The 12,071-nt window shown below is 35.7% G+C and overlaps 1 long non-coding RNA gene across 1 annotated transcript; it reads left to right on the plus strand.

The window, feature by feature from the left end:
* Positions 1-8,744: 8,744 nt before the first annotated feature.
* LOC131330986 (uncharacterized) lies at positions 8,745-11,023 on the plus strand. Its single transcript, XR_009201289.1, has 3 exons — positions 8,745-8,771; positions 9,878-9,951; positions 10,040-11,023. It is a non-coding gene; the product is annotated as an uncharacterized LOC131330986 (long non-coding RNA).
* Positions 11,024-12,071: the final 1,048 nt, after the last annotated feature.

The following is a 12,071-nucleotide window of genomic DNA, read 5'->3' on the forward strand; positions in this document are numbered from 1 at the left end:
ATCCCACAACTGCATATTTTACCAATTTGGATATGCTTTATTTTGGTTTGACATTTTAGATCTTCGTTTTTTGGCACTCATTTACTCGATCAATTAAATTTTTTCCGTCCGGACATAAAAACCTTTGAGCTTGCCAAGCGCATAATTGTTTGTTTCAAATTCATCTAATCTTAGGTTCAACTCTCCTGTCCCGGCCTCACTAACCCATTAACAAATGGATCAAGTTCTTGCCTTTTCTAAAAAAAAAACACACACACACACATACAAATTGCTTCTCTAGGGAATTTAACTACGAAACAATAAATAAGTTTCTTAGCATAGGCCGTGGTTTCAGCAAAGAATTTGTGTTGTATGGAAAAAACAAAATAAAAGATGATTTCGATTGGCATTTCTTAACAGGATTGGGTATTTCTAGTGGAAGGAAAAACAGAAACATCCAATCCTGACTCCATCTCTTATCCCGACCCCCAAATATTTGATACTAGAGGCCGGGACACACGCGATGTGTATGCAACTAAGTATAAACTTCCAAAAAACTACATCTGACAATAGCATCTTAGTCAATTTTTCACAATATACTTTATTTTGTTTTTCGTACTTTATTTGAAAAACTCGACAAAGGACACGTTGAGTTTTTATAAGATAATAATATATGCAATGTTGTCCCACATATTTTTGTAGACATATACACTAATAATCAAATGCATTTGAACTCTAAGATAAAAATCTAATATATATACATGTGACAACTTTGATGCTTTCTTTCCTTCTGCCCTAAGAAAAGGTGAGGATAAAATGCAGGAACACCCATATGAACTTTCAATGGTATTTTTCTCCTTTTGTTTCTTCTTTCATGCATGCATGTCACCTTAATTACTTAATTCAATGAGAACCCATATATCATATATGTTTCTCATACTAATTTTTCATCTTTTTGTAACGACAAACTAAACATCCTGTTATTATGTATCTATAGGTTATCGTACCAATATTCCGAAGTTTGACGCGAAAACTATTTTGGACCATTTGGTATCATCACACGTACGATGTACAAACTACAAATACCATTCAAAGAAGAAACACGAATATGGATCCCCACTACTCAAATTATTGTCGGTGCAGTGTAAAGTTTCGTTGGTGGTTACTATGATTTATTCACACTGACATTGATCACTTTGGAGTGATCAATTCATGTGGTCCTTCTAAAGACAAGAACAGCACAAAAGAGGGGGAGCAAATACCAAATCTTAAAAGTCGGTGTTCCCACCACCTGCATTTTGGGGGAAAAAGTTGGTTTAAATGTGACAAGGGCCACACATGGCCAGTTGATATTTGTTGTGTGCTTTTAACAGGGTTTAAGGCTGTGTGGTTCACCTAACATTTACCCCTGCTAGGGGGCAGGATACCCTAAAGTTTGGGTGGTGGATTCTCCTACTAGTGAGAGAGCGAGATTTCTATTTTGTTGGTGAGAGATAGGAATACACCAACGAGGAGTTGGGTTTTGAGAATCAAAACAAACGCAACAGACCGAGTATGTGCCTGATTACATCAATGAAATTTGAAGGTCTCAGTGTAAATTATTAATCTAAAACTAAAGCATAATGGCATTGATGGTCAAGATCACTCAAGAGGTGAAAAGAAAAAGGGTGTGATTAAAGATTGGATCATTCTCCATTCCACTAAAGCTAGTCATTGCTGTCATTCATTCAAAAACTGTCGAAACCATGAGCATAAAAGCTTTATCTAAGTTTTCCAATATTAGCAGCCTTCAACCCAAGGGTTTGGCCCGATGGTCAAGAGTTGAGACTTATAGAGATTTGCTTTATCCTAAGATTTCAAATTTGAAAATTTTCAAGTGCTATCAACTCATTTGATGGTCATACAAAGCTCTGGCCTTAATTGGGCACCTCGCAAGTAAGAGAGGAGATTGGAGCCCAGAATTAATTGAGATGCATGTCATCTAGCCCGACCACCTAATTATCACAAAATTTTTTTTAGCAGCCTTCGGGATCAAGTGAAGATCTAAAGCACGTGGTACAAAAGAAAAGAGAGATCAGGGTCTAGCTAGCTAGCTGCTGACAAAGAATCCCATAAACTTTGTACATCTTTAGGCCCCTTTTTCTATGTCACCACAAATGGAAGACTATATGATGAAGGAAGTGTTGGAAAATATTTTAGAACATAACATTTTATTTTGAGTGTGAATATAAATTGAATTGATTTCGACAAGTGTCTTTTCAGTGATACTTGTTCGCAGCGGGCAGACACGTTTTTTTTTTTTTATTTATGAACATTTGTGTCTCTTCTATTGGTGATTATACGAAATAATGTCCATCATTTACTCCAAGAAGATTCAAAAAGTTAATTGTACATTTTTTTTATTGAGTCAAAGTTTTTTCATTTGAAAGAGTACAAAAATTAGGAGGTTTGACAAACTCATCGATTGTAATGCTGTTTATGTATGGCGTTTGAGCAAGTAGTGCTAGGAGAAAATAGTCTAATGTATACTGTAAGCACAGTAGAGGGGGCAAAAATTGTCTTGAAGTACAAAGTGTTTGTGGGTGCATGTTTAGTGCTGCTTTTTTAAAGTAAATTCTGGTTTCTGGCTTTTGAGTCTAGATTTTCGGAGTGTTTGGTCATTTGTGCAGATGTTGAAGTTGAATTCTGCAAGAATTACTTCTCAAAATAGGCATAAGGAGCCAAAATCCAAAAACTATCTTAAGTACAAAGTGTTGCTAGCTTGGCTCGTTAACGCTCGGCTTGGAAACAATCCGAGCTTGACCTTGAGTTTTTGGCTCATTTACTGGAACTCGGCTCGTTCGATAAAAATTCGGCTTGTTAAGGAAGACTCAGCTCGATTAAAAAAGCTCATTTAGTAAAAGACAAGCTCGGCTAATTTGGTAAATGACTGAGCTTAGCTCGTTAAGACTCGAGCCGGACTCGAGCTCAAGTACTCAAGTTTTTGACTTGTTTAATAAACGACTTGACTCGTTTACAACCCTTGTGCTAATCATCACAAAAAGTAAACATTAACATTTTTTTCCTAACAGTAAGTTCATCGGATGAATAGTGATCAGTGGATTAATACATCACATCCAAATGTATTTTATGTCCCATATTTTACGAGGATACATGTTATATGGATGGCCATCCTAGAAATTTCAACTAAACACAAGAATATATAGGTTTCTTTGAAGTTACAGTCTAGTTACATGCTTTAACCCGATCAAATAAACGGGACCTTGTATCTACAGGCTAGTTGTTTTCTGCAGTGCTCCGTCTGTTTAGAGCGGTGGGTTTAGTAAGAGTTTGATGTAGTCTTTAGACTGAGTTTCCTTCCTGTTTGGTTTCTTGATTCCTTGTTTAGGGATGAAATTTTCTCTTAATGTACTGTTTAGAGATGAAATTTCCTCTTAAACGAGACCTTGTATCTCAATCTCCAAAAATCCCAACATTTGAGAAGCTTTGCAACATATTATAAAACCTTCTATTAGGCCATCTCCGACAGATTATGCTTTTTCACTCGTGCAGATTTCGTCATCGTGCAAGTTGTAGTGTTGAAAAACTTGTTGAAAGTTAGAAATAGATTTCCAATTCCGGAGTTTCATCTCACGACAGTCGCCAGTAGACGTGTATCCGTATCGCTCAAAAATATATGATCGGATTCGAACGAGCCGTTTATGGCAGCTAAAGTGGAAACCTAATTTTTGAATAAAAGTCTATAGATCAAGAATTAAATCAAACAAATAATGGAGTAAAATTTTGAACATGCGAATGGATCAGAAGCCATACAATTAACAACGGTCCCATCTCATTTTTAAGGCCCAAAAATTCTACAAGATTTCATATTTCAGGCCCAAAAAACTGGTGGGCTCAAGAAATAAAAGCCCAATGCCTAATGGGCCATCAAAGTTGAGCTTCCAAAATTCTCAACCCCAATTAGGGCTGTAAACGAATCGAACAGCTCGTGAGCTCGGCTCGGTTCGGCTCGACTCAACTCGGCAGCTCGAGCTCGAGTTTTTGGCTCGTTTACTAAATGAATTGAGCTCCACTCGGCTCGTTCAACAAAAACTCGACTCGTTAAGGGAGATTCGACTCGATTAAAGAGGCTAGTTTAATAAATGACTAAGGCCATCCACAGTGATATAATAAAAAATCAATTGTTGTTAAAGTTAACAAATGTTGGTGTAAAAAATGGCTCATAATGGTATAATCAAACTTAGCAACATTCTTAAAAATAATCAAATTTTGGGTTTTGGATAATCAAAACTAGCAACATTTTTTAATAATCAAAATTTGTGAATCCCACACCACATAAGTTAACTGGTTCCAAAATTTGTATACATGCGTGTTTCAACTAGTATTTTCTTCTTCTCTTCTTCACCTGCTCTATATCTTCTTCACTTCACCACAAACTGCTTCTTTTTTTTTCCCTCCAAAAGTGAAGCTCATATCTCTCGATCATCTACAATTCAACCTATCATTGCCGGATTAAGGTATTTCACTATTCTTTTCCGTTTCTATTTTATTTTTTTTTCATTCCTCTCCTATGGTTGAGTACATGAACCTTGAATTCTTTTCCAAATTCAAGAACACATCTGAATTTTTTTTTTTGAAAGATAAAGAGAGTGATGAATTTGTAATATTAGTTTGGTTAGATAAACTATAAGAATAGGAAGAAGAAAAAAAAAGTTTTGGTGTTGTTTTGATAAAGAACACCATATGTTCGATATATTTTTGCCAAAAAAAAAAAACCGTAATGGAGGAGAGAAAATTGCAGGGAGAGAGAGAGAGAGAGAGAGAGAGAGAGAGAGAGATTGTAATGGACCCCTTATTTTGGTTATGGACTAGAAGTGACCATTATGGATCTCAATATTGTTAAGCTTAACAATCTCTTAAGTGAATAATCAAAAGCTGATCTGTCAACTTTTGGTAATCTATTTTTGATTATACCACTGTGGATGGCCTAAGCTCGGCTCATTAAGGGCTTGAGATTGAGTTTTTGGCTCGTTTAGTAAACGAGCCGAGCTTGAGTTCGCTGAAGCTCAATTCTGCTCGGCTTGTTTACACCCCTAACCCCAATCGCTCCTCCAAGAAACTTATTTCCACCCCAGATATTTGGAGGGAAAAAAGGGTTAATACAGTTTAATTTGCTCAGATTTCTGCGTTTCCCTCCGTCGAATTTCAGTTTTCTCTTTCCCTCGGTCTTTCCCGGCTTCGCCAACGGGAGCTACAATATCAAAGCGGAAAATGGCAATTCCAATCCCCGATCTTGAGTACTGATTGAAACACGCACACGAGGGTGTAACATATTAGGTTTTCGGCACGGAAGATCCTGTTTCCAAAAAATCCTCTTGATCTCACAGCCATCCGGCCTGTCCCAAAAAAAAATGAGTTCATCTCATCTCAAAAAATGAACAGCCAATATTGGATGTTATATGTTTATCTTCTCCCTAATTTCCAGACGCTGCAACCAAATCGGAAAAAAACGAAAACAAAATGGAACAGTCATGAAAGGACTTGCAGAAGCTTATTCACAAGTACGTTGGCGGAGCTAAGTAGGGGCCCGCCTCCCCCCGAATAATAATAAAAATAAAAAATTAAATTTCTAACTAATAAATATATGATTATAAATGTGTAATTAGTATAGAAATATCTGAAAATTTAAGTAATGTTGATTTAATATAGTTAGAAATTGAAGTTATATCACATTTTCAATTTCTTTCAGAAACGAACAAATAAGCACGCATCAAACGTTGCGAATGTCGACAAAAGACAAAATAACATCGTATGAAATATATTATTATACTACAAAAATTACACGATATATTTAAAACATATTCACATGACAATACTTCCCTTAAATCAGCCCCCTCCGGGGCAAAATATTCCAAAATTTTGGTCCACCGCTGCACAAGTTAGATACTACAGCACTCCATTCCAATGCTATTGTCTCCACGAAGTGACATTTTTAGAAAAACACACAGCAAAATATACTGCTACAAATTTGCAAATAAAAAGCAAACAAAAAAGGGCAAATTTCACTGACCTCCCCTGAGGTTTTTAATGTTCCCTGAGGTTTCTGAAATGACACTGTCCTCTCCTCCTTTACTTGACAATACCAAGGGACCCCCCGCCGTTACCTGCCAGTTAGAAAATGGATGGAGAAGGTGATGTCATTGTACTATATTTTTTACAATACCTATACTACTCTCACAAAACTCTTTACCCCTTTCATTTATAAAATATAAAATACAAACATCTCTGCACTTTGTGCTCGTTTCATTTTGAGATTTTGTCCTTATTTAAAAAGATTTACATTTGTTAATTTTCTATCAAACTCTTGTGAATTATTGGTTCGTCTCGATAAGAGAAATTGAAAAAAGTAAAAAATTAAGACTTTTACCAAATATTTTGAGAAATTCAATATTTTGGATAAAAATAATAATTTTATACTCTTTTGATTCCTTTCGTTGAGACAAACTAATAATCCATAAAAATTTAACACAAAACTAGAAAATACGAAAAAAATTCAAATATGAACAAAAATAAAAAAGCCTAAAAATCCCACAAACAAGCCTGCATGAAAAAATTGAATATGAACAAAAACTAAAAAGCCTAAAAATCCCACAAACAAACCCACAATTTTTTTTTCGTGCACACTGGGTTGAAGCAGAGGAGGGTTGCAATCAAAAAAACCAATTACGATGGCTGCGACTTGCGAGAAAAGCGGCGGATGCCAAGAATATTATGCAATGGTACTTCCGGAACTAACGGTGAAACCCTCCGCCGTCGCCGCCGGCGTTATCCGCCGTTATGGAACAAGCTGGCGATGAGAAAGAAACTGGGTTTTTAGTGAGGATGAGATATAGGCTGAAAATTGGGGCATGTTTTTAGTGTGTAGGAAGTAGCTAGTGGTGTTGAAAACATTTTTCGATTTTGTGTATACTGTTCCGGTCCTTCCCTGAAATGGGTGATAGTGAAATGGTACCATGCAAGCTGGGATGAAGAAGATCATAAAGAAATTTGAAATTTTGATTCAAGATCGAATTAGTATTTGCTTTCTCTTTGCCATTTCTTCGGGTCTTAGCTGCAAAGAATTCTGGAGTGGTTCTGCAATTGCCAAGTTTCCATCACTCTGCGGGCACGAGAATTATACAGTAACACCAAAAAAGAGCAGGTCCTGTGGGGGTGGGGGTGGGGGTGGTCCTTCTAAATGGCAGTGAGAAATGAATTTGGACAGAAGTAAGAAATTGAGTGGGTTTTGTTCTCATTTGATTTTTTTTTTTTTGTATTTTTTAATTTTGTGCTAAATTTTTGTGAATTATTGATTCGTTTCATCTCAATCGGAGGAATTGAAAAAGTAAAACTTTTTTACTTTTATCCAAATATTTTAAGAAATAACCATTTATTAAAAATAGTTGGACTTATTCTGTTAAAAAATAGTTGTTTTTTAAAATATTTGTGTAAAATAAAATTTTTTTATTTTTTCAATTTCTTTCGTTGAGATGAATCAAAAATCCATAAAAATTTAGCACAAAATTAACAAATAAAAAAAATTTAAATATGAACAACACCAACTTAATTTCTTACCATATAAGTTTAAGATAAACTCTAGGAATCAGCTGCAGATGCAGTACTACAATATACTCCATGACAAAACATGTGTACTGCTCCAATATGAAGTACTCAAATTGTAGTACAAAGTTGTACTGCTGTATATTTTGCTTTTTGAAGCAGTAAAATTTTAATATCCGTTCAAAAAAAATATATATATATAGTACAGTAAAAAAAGAGAGAAAAAATTTGTAGCAGTGTATTTTGCTTTTTCAAGTAAAATCGGGTGCTATCTGTCTCCCTGTACGTAATAGGTCTTTGTAAGAGTTGTAATATTAGTTGTACACGGTAGATTGTAATCATCGTATTCATCAATAATTTTCTTACTCTTCCACTAAAAAAGTAAAATGTGGGTAATTGATTTTAGCCCTCTAATTTTTATAACCGTACTCCACTATTTGTATTTTATTATTATTTTTTGGATCCGCATTTTTATTTTAGTGTTTAAAACACACATATTACAACCACTTTGGAGTCCGGACCCTTAAATTTCCCAACTCCACTCTCACCCCAAATCCAAGACCTTTTGGTTCTGTGAGCCTGCCCCTCCTCTGCCGAAAAAGGGATCAAAATCATTAATTTTGTAGAGGTTGTTACATATGCTGTTCATATAAAAATTAGCTTAATCGAACTTCGATACGTATATGAACACAAAAAATTTGTTCAAGGAAAAAGGGGATGACAAAAAATAATTTGGAACTTAAATTGCCCCCTTTTTTTTTTCTGTACAAATCTATTTCATTCATGTACATATCAATGTTCAATTAAGAAAATCTTTTACGTGGACGACAAAATCGACGAACTCTACGAAAATGAACAAATTCTGATAATTTTTGTGAGTTTAGAAGGCCCGACAAAGGCCTACAATTAGACCGGGCTGGACCAAAGAAAAACTAGACAGAAGACTATATAAAGATAGTCTAATTGAGCTTTACAAGAGCCATGAAAGCCTAAAATCGAATCAGGCCTTTGTGGGCTCACGCGATCCGTAAAAGCCCGAGAGATCTAATTGGGCCGTCAAATTGAGCTTCAAAAATTCAGTTTAGTTTTGGAGGGAAAAGGGCTTTTAACAGTTTAATTTGATCGGCTCGTTCTTGCTCTTCTTCTTCAACGACGCGAGGCTACGGCGTCGAAGCAGGAAAACAACAATGGAGGTAAGTGCCGTGATTAATCACAGTCGCTTTGAATTTAATCTCCGATCTCAGATTCCCAAGTTCTTGATTTCATCAATGGCGATTACAATCTCCCTATCATGCGTAACCATTGGAAACATGTACACCAGCGTGCCCAAATTAGGGATTTTACTCTCAAAAATAAGTTTTAAATAGATCTATAGCTGTAGGTTTTCGACCTACCTTGATTATCATGATTTTGAGCCGACAGTACCGTTGAAAATAATAACAGGATCCATTGAAATTGATGGAACGAGGTTAATCAGAGAAATTATGAAGGAAGAGGATCGATTGGAATCTTGATTGTGTATTTGCATCATTGCATGCTAATTGTACATGTACGAGTTTTCGGTTTGGTGTATCTGTTGCAGCGAGAAAAACAAAATGTTCACCCGCGTACTTATGATGTATTCTAGGAATTGGCAATACTTTTCTGAGGTTAAATTAGTATTCTGCAAATCGGCAGTACAATTCAGAGCATTATTGTAGTAGGAGTACTTTATTCAGCATTATTGCCTAGCAAAAAAAAACTATGTAATGCTGATGAGCAAGTGGAGTGGTAGGCACTATGTACTCCAAAGAATTTTATTGGGGTTCAAACATCAGTAACTACAACAAACACTACTAACAAGTTGCCAAGCGAAATTTTTTTTAAAAATGTAATGCTGATGAAATAAAGATAAATGTAGGGATTGTTGTCTTTGGAAGTGATACTTCTGTTAGAGAAGGAGATCTTGTAAAGTGGATTAGATCAATTGTGGATGTTCCTACGGGGAAGGCCATGCGGTCGACTCGTGGGGAGTCGTACGTCTCACATTGGCGAAATACAAATTATGGAAAAGTGAAAATCAATGAAAAAGGTCATGGAAAGATAAAAGAAGTAATGAAGGGACTAAGGAAAAGAATCAAGGTTTTTTTTGAGTCAGATAGATCATAGATACATTCAATTGACTTTTTTTACCCCCATGTTTTAATCCAATATCTAGGAGTATTTGGATTTCAGTTCTCACTTTAGCTAGATGTTATTCAAAAATTCAACCTCTTCCACGTGCATTGCATTTGTTTCTCACAACTTTCATTGTCCACAGAAGGCCTGCTATTGTGAACGACTTTCATTTCAACTTTATTGATGGTTCTTTGCTGCTTGGTGCTACCGCGACAGGTACTGCATTGGACTGCACATGTTTCTACATGAGATATATGGTTTATCAAGAAAGTCTCCCTGAAGTTTCTTTTCTTTTCTGCTTCAGTGAATAGGAATGACTTGCGGGATGAAGTCTCAGATGTATGCTTTTATGACTCAAGGTGAACTGTTGGTTCAAGGTAATGAATGAGTTCTTATATGTGCTTACTTATGTCACAAACTAGTTTTGGCTGCAAAGTTAAAAGAGAATGTTGAGTTTCAAATGAACATAAACTAATCGATGTTAACTTCTCACATGACCACCATTTTATATATTACTGAAGATACGTGTCATAAATTGTGTATATTGGCTCGTAAAATAGGGCGTACACAGTGCACGAAGACCCCGTGTATGCAGGGTCTGGGAAAGAAAACAGTGCACTAAGCTCTCGTCTTCAAGTGTGCAGCCTTACCCCTGCTATGTGCGGTCTGAGAAAGAAAATCAGTTTGGCTCGGTTAGGTAATGCCGTGGATAGTATCCAGACCTCAGGAAGCATGGCAAACATGTAGTGTCCTGTATCCATCATATGTTGCCCATGGAAGTCACATGGTTTGCAATATTGCAAAAACAACTGTGAAAAAGGGAAACACTCAAGACATAAACATGAATACATAGGAATTCAGTAGTGCTTGTATCATTATCTGATCTTAGCTTCAAACTTCTTAATTTGGTACATAGCTTCAAAGTAACACAAAATTTTGAACTCATTAGCAGAATACCATTGACTTAAACAAAGAATTCCTTATGTAGTGGATTACCATTCATGGTTGAACTGAATTGTACTTTCTTTTCTTCATGAGCCATTTCTTTCTTGTCTGGAAACCTTCAAAACTTAAAGACTGAAACTACTTGCAACTTGTGCTTGTACACAAGCAATGATTCCATTAACTTTTTCTCCTTTCAATCTTGCTTTACCTGAATTCGAGAAATGTTGCTTCCCATGAGTTTCCTCTGGATTCCAAGCAATAATTATCAAAATCAAACAAACAAATTTTTGAAAGGGAATGTTAATAGGATAAAAATTATAAGCATGGTGACAATTGAGCTTCGCTGTCCTACTACTTGTTTGACAAAAGGAAGGTATGGTTAGGGCTTCCAGACTCATCATTCGGTTTGACCGGTTTAGATGGTGTTAATAATGGTGCAAGCTGTGCAAGATTTTCCGTGTTGATCTTGAAGCATCTGGGTATAGGTTCACTCTTTTTCTACATTAGGTTTAGTGTAATACTTTTCAACTGTCTAGATTCTAGAATAGCAGGGTGCACATCTATTAAGTAAGTTAATGCATTATCGACCATTAGTAGCTTTCCTCCCTTGCTCCTAGCTTTTGTCGTTCAGGATCTTCAAATCATGTGGATCTTAGCTAAACTAGCTACAACATACTGTAGCAATGGAAATTTTAGCAATTCAAAGCAGCATGAATTCTATTACGGAAGTGGAAGAATATCTCACTTGATTGCCTGCTACATGGGAGGGGTGATGTCTATTAGGAAAATTCAATTCATTTTTGACAGACTAGGCATCATAAGTTTGAGTCTGCGATGCTATTTCATATTCCAGAGAATCAGGGTCTATGGGCTTGTGATTAGTATTGATATGACAAGAACTAGATTCTATTTTCTCTCTAATTCAACAATTGAAAAGAATGAAAATACAGTCCGATTATTGTTCCAGTATCTTTTTCAAAAGGAAAAAACCTATTGCTCCCAAGATATTCCATAATCCTAAATCGTAAAAGGCTCCGTGAAAAGTTTCATCTTTGTTCTAGAATGTCTTCTCCATGATAAATCTGCAAATAATATTACTTTAGGAATTTGATTCTATTCCTTTGCTTTTCCCTTCAAAGTTTCTTTCCCCTTTTGACAAATAGAGATTAACATCACTTTATCTTTTGACCTTTTGATGCTAACAATGGGAATCGTATTTGAATATGAAATTTGAGATCTGTTAAGTTGCATAAGGCACCTCAATTTGATATTATTATGAAGGACTGAAATGGAAACTGGAATCCAACTTATTGGAAACTTGAAGATGAAGTTCAACAGAAGCTAAAGACCATGTTATTATAAGCATACAATACAACAGAGGTTTAGCCATC

Source organism: Rhododendron vialii, chromosome 6a (assembly GCF_030253575.1).
Source record: "Rhododendron vialii isolate Sample 1 chromosome 6a, ASM3025357v1".
Taxonomy (NCBI): domain Eukaryota; kingdom Viridiplantae; phylum Streptophyta; class Magnoliopsida; order Ericales; family Ericaceae; genus Rhododendron; species Rhododendron vialii.